Consider the following 5,790-nt stretch of genomic DNA (forward strand, 5'->3'; position numbering starts at 1 on the left):
AATGGGTGCGCGACGCGACAGAGACACGTCATGCGCCGCGCCCGGCCGCAAGCCAACCAGGACGGTTCCCAGGGTGTGCCCCGCCCACCCGAGGGAACGACGGCGGGCCACTGGGTGTCAGAGCCAGAGGACACGGCTGAGCAATACTCGCGTCACTACGCCGCCGATGGATGAGGCGCCGTAGACCCCAGGGCGCCTGCGTGGGAAAGTGGGGCCACACTTTGAGGCGGACGAGGGGCGGGGTTTGGAACTAGTTTTCCTACCCAGCTTAAGCCACGCCCGATGGATACCGGGCAAAGCCAATGTTACTGGGCATCCAATCCTGTCCGTGCTGCAACTTAACAGCCTTCGCTCAACACACGGAATGATGAAGATTAATAGCCTTGTTGATCAGTCGCTAAGTCCCGTCCTACTCTTTGCTAACTCAGGACCGCAGCAAGCCAGGCTCCCCTGTCTTTCAGTATCTCTCCAATTAGCTCAGATTCATGTCCACTGAGTTGATGATGCTATCTAACCATACTTTCCAAGATTAATAGCTGGGTAAGGGCAAAAAGACAAAACATCTGGTTTCTATAGATGGTTCTGCTGCGAAATTGTCTGTAAGAAATCGTACAATAGTTGTAAAAGGCTTCTGGGTCTGTCTGAGCTAGGGTCTGATAAATTCATATTTTAAAGCAAGACAAGAAAACTTTCAACACTTTTTCTCTCCTGTGTGCACTGTGAATCTGCCCTATGCACTGATCTGACCCAATGGCAGAAACACCTACTCAACTAGAAAGATCAATTCTTCTTCTAGTGCCAGCCATGGAAACTCCTTAAAAGATAACATGAATCTCTCAATCCTGCAACGGATCACCATGACCCACCACACACCCTGGGATGTACATACATCTTTGGTGAAATTCACATACAATGCCAATAGATCATTTCCTTTAAAGATATAGACTGGTACAGAACAGACCAAGTCACAGGGCCTGAGGAGACATGGAGCCACACGTACCAGAAGTTCTCACCTTAAATACTTGCTTAAGACCTTACTAGTCTCACTAGCTATACTGTTCATATCCTGCCTATTTGACGACATGATTGTTTCTTGAATTACCAGATGTGTGACTGCGCCTCTGATAAAAACAACAATAACTGACTTGAAACCACTCATCCAATAGATAGCTCTCTAAGATCAATGATGGTAATAGCAGAACTCTAGCTATGCGAAGAGAGGGAATCATTTCCTGACTGTAACAGACCAGCAAGACAGGCCATCCAGAGGCTGGGGGCTACTGTCAGAAGGGCCTAGTCCACTAATAGCACATGCAGGGTCATATCAAAGAAATCCTGGCCTGACCTGGGGATGAGCATTCCTAGTGTTGTGGGCCACATTGGTCACAAAACGCCTCTCAAACCTTGGTCAAAGTTAAGACCTAAAGGGAGGAGTTTGTAAAACAAAGATTGTTGCCCACCATCCAGTCCTACTGGAATCCAGTTGTGAGCCACTGCAGTCACTGACCTAAATTATACCCTAAAAGGAATTCAGGGTGAAGATCAGAGTGAGGAATTTTGTCCTCTGGGAAAACTGACAAAACTGATGCCAGGTACCATTAGGCGTTTTTGGGTGAAAATTTTATGAACCCAGTTTCCTGCATCTTCCCATACTTGGAAAAGCACTAAAACCATTAACTCAGATGTCTGTTCCCGAATGAAGAGCAGTAACCTTCCAGCAAGATGTGTGCTTGACTGTACCCACCCAATTCTAAAGTCACAGACATACTGGCCTCCCCTCCCCTCCCCTCTTCAGAACTGTCCTCAGAGCTCTTCTAAAAGACTGTTTCCCTGGTTATCATCCTCAGGTTGGCTCAAATGAAACTTTCCATTTCTTTCTGAGGCTGACTATTCATGTTTTGTTGACAGATCCAAAAATCCATTCCCCAGGTAAACAGTGAGAGACCAAGTGGGAAAGCCTTTGGCTCTAATTATTGGTTCACAAGTTCATTAAAACTTCACAACAGCATGACACAACTGACGATAAAAGCACACACGAAGAAACAAAGACAAAAGCATGTTGATATATGGCAAAACCAATACAATATTGTAAAGTTAAAAAATAAAATAAAAAAAAACAAAAGCAACTTCAGGCTACTCAGAGGAGACCCCAGGTGAAAGGGTCAATTGTGCCCTAGTGGGATTGGACCTGCAACACTGGATTCAGACTTGGACTTCACATTTTAAGGGCAAATTCACAAGAACGAGTGCCGTCCTGGGAACTATAGTCAGAATGCTGAGGAACTGAAACTGTGACCTGCCAAGAATGATTAAGTGAGTCAGGGAAAAGCCAGACTACCGTGAGGTGGCTTAGGTGACATTATGTGAATAATGGACTTCTATCTTCAGTCACTTCAAGGACATGAGGTGCTCCTGTACCCTGTTCATATCACAGGTCACTTGATGCTTGGCAGAGCTTCTGCTCCATGTCCCCTTGACACTGGAACTCAGACTGATGGAGCAGCCTCTGTCATGAGCTGAGCCTGGCTTATGGTAGAGGGAAAGGGGTCATTTAAATTGGCTCTGGGGACTTCTCTGGTAGTCCAGTGGTTAGGATTCTGTGCTTTCCCTGCCCAGGGCCCAGGTTCAATCCATCGTTCGGGAACTTATTAGATCCCACAAGAGGCAGGGCACAGCTGAAACAAACACACACACAAGCTGACTCTCAGAACTTCGACCCAGAAGTGACACCTGCCACTCCCTCTCAGCTTCTATAGATCAGAGTTAGTTCTCCAACCATGTCTCACTGACACAAGGCCAAGTATAATCCTCTTGTCCAGAGGGAGATTAGGCAACAAGAGGAACACTAAAACCACAGAGGATTAGATACATCTTCACACATTTTCAGGCCTGCCATGTTCCAACAGAAAGAGATACTGTATACATGTCTGAGAACAAAATAACTTCAGTTCAGTGTAACAATGAATTTACCAAAAATGAGAACTTTCCAATCAGATCCTTTCCTGACAGTGTCACCAGAAGTATCCAAAGTTAAGTTCACTCATTCAGTCATGTCCCACTCCACAACCCCATGGACTGCAGCACGCCAGGCTTCCCTGTCCATCGCCAACTCCCAGAGCTTGCTCAAATTCATGTCCATCGAGTTGGTGATGCCATCCAACATCTCATCCTCTGTCGTCCCCTTCTCCTCCCACCTTCAATCTTGCCCAGCATCAGGGTCTTTTCCAATGAGTCAGTTCTTTGCATCAGGTGGCCAAGGTATTGGAGTTTCAGCTTCAGCATCAGTCCTTCCAATGAATATTCAGGACTGATCTCCTTTAGGATGGACTGGTTGGATCTCCCTGCAGTCCAAGGGACTCTCAAGAGTCTTCTCCAACACCAAAGTTCAACAGCATCAATTTTTCAGTGCTCAGCTTTCTTTATAGTCCAACTCTCACATCCATACATGACTACTGGAAAAACCATAGCTTTGACTAGATGGACCTTTGTTGGCAAAGTAATTTCTCTACTTTTTAATATGTTGTCTAGGTTGGTCATAGCTTTTCTTCCAAGAAGCAAGCATCTTTTAATTTCATGGCTACAGTCACCATCTGCAGTGATTTTGGAGCCCCCCAAAATAAAGCCTGTCACTGTTTCCATTGTTTCCCCATCTATTTGCCATGATCTTAGTTTTCTGAATGTTGAGTTTTAAGCCAACTTTTTCACTCTCCTGTTTCACTTTCATCAAGAGGCTCTTTAATTCCTCTTCGCTTTCTGCCATAAGGGTGGTGTCATCTGTATATCTGGGGTTATTGATATCTCTCCTGGCAGTCTTTTTTCCTGGATTTTGTGATTTTATTTGTTAGCTTTTAAAAATATGTAATCTGTTGTGATTTATGTTGTAACTAATTCTGTCCACATAATTTCGTATTCTCTCTCTCTCTCTCTCTCTCTCTCTCTTTTTTTTTTTTTGCCAGGAGAAGAAAGGATTGATTACTTGCAGCAAGTAAGGAAAACACCAGGGATCTCTCCCCAGGCAGTGTTCTTTCTTAAAGAGCACCCCCCACTCCACGATCGTGTCAACCTCAGGCGCCATCTCTGCCCCCACATGGAGAAGTGCAGGGGAAATGCTGAAATAGTCTCAATGTCCCTTTTCCTCATTAGAATCACATCCTCTGCTTTTTCTCCCATCTGCCTCCCTCCCGAGAAGCCAATGCCAGCTGTGTCCATGGAGCTGCATCTCCCAGGCCACTGCCCATCAGGGTCCCCACCAAACACCCATCAACTCTGCTGAGATGCCACTGGTGCGGCCAAGTTGCAGGCCACTGAGGGTGGTGGGCTAGGCGGAGTGGGAAAAGGTGTTGGGGACCTTGGGGGATAGCTGCACACAGAGGGCCTGGGGCCAGAACACCCCCCAAAAATCACTGCTGTTGAGCCTGCACCATCGTCCCTACATGGACACCTGCAGACAGTACCTCAGACATGACACAAAACCAGCCCAGCAGACTCTGAGCACAGAAGCCCAATTTCCCCTAAAACATAAAGTCTTTATGATAAGAACCCACAGCGCAAATCATGACCATGGTGCTAACTTCAAAACGGCCCCAGACTTTATGGGTAAAAGCAGGAGCTCAACTGGTCTATGCCTCTGCTGGATTCGGGGGAAGGCAGGGTGACCCCATGATTTTCTCTGTGCGACAGTGTGGAAACAAAGAAACACCAACCGATGTAGTGAGTTACTCTGAGCTATGACGAGGAACCCCTGCTTCTCCTTGCTCAAGTTACATCAGGACTGGGGCAAATGCGTTATCAGAAGAAGGACATGGCAACCCACTCCAGGATTCTTGCCTGGAGAATCCCATGGACAGAGGAGCCTGGCAGGCTACAGTCCATGGGGGTCACAAGAGTCAGACATGACTTAGCAACTAAACCACCAAACCACCACCATATGGGTCATAGAAGGTTTAAAATTTGAAGTTGAGGTTCTTTTCCTTCTGGGAGCTGTTGGTTCTCTACCAATGGATCTGATGCCCTAATGAGCTCAGGAGAAGGTGGAAACAGCCTGAACACAGCAGTCAGTGAGGTGCTGAGTGGAGCCGTAATTCATAACATCTGAAGCTGAAGACACTGGCAAGAGCTAGTTTTGTGCCTGTGTGGGGGTGGGTGGGAACAGACAGAAGTGGTATTTGGTCTTGAATTCCCAAAGGGGCAGATGACAGGGGGTGAGGGCAGGGGGCTGGGGCCTGTGTCTCTACCCTGCCCTGCAGGAATGTGGAGAGGGCAGGCCTGCACTGATGGGGGGGTCTCAGACAACCACCCACCTGCACCCCCCTCACCTCTCTGTGGGGAACCACAACTGCTTGGGAGCCAGATGAAGGTGGCATCTCCCAGCAATCTTGATTCCAGCTTATGCTTCATCCAGCCCAGCATTCCTCATGATGTACGCTGCATAGAAGTCAAATAAGCAGGGTGATAATATACAGCCTTGACATACTCCTTTCCTGATTTGGAACCAGTCTGTTGTTCCATGTCCAATTCTAACTGTCACTTCCCGACCTGCATACAGGATTTTCAGGAGACAGGTAAGGTGGTCTGATATTTCCATCTCTTTAAGAATTTTCCACAGTTTGTTGTGATCCACACAAAGGCTTTGGCATAGTCAATAAAGCGGAAGTAAATGGTTTTCTGGAATTTCCTTGCTTTTTTGATGATCCAGTGCATGTTGGCAATTCGATTTCTGGTTCCTCTGTCTTTTCTAAATCTAGCTTGAACATCTCGAAGTTCTCAGTTCATGTACTGTTGAAGCCTGGC

This window comes from Bos taurus, chromosome X, assembly GCF_002263795.3.
Source record: "Bos taurus isolate L1 Dominette 01449 registration number 42190680 breed Hereford chromosome X, ARS-UCD2.0, whole genome shotgun sequence".
NCBI lineage: Eukaryota > Metazoa > Chordata > Mammalia > Artiodactyla > Bovidae > Bos > Bos taurus.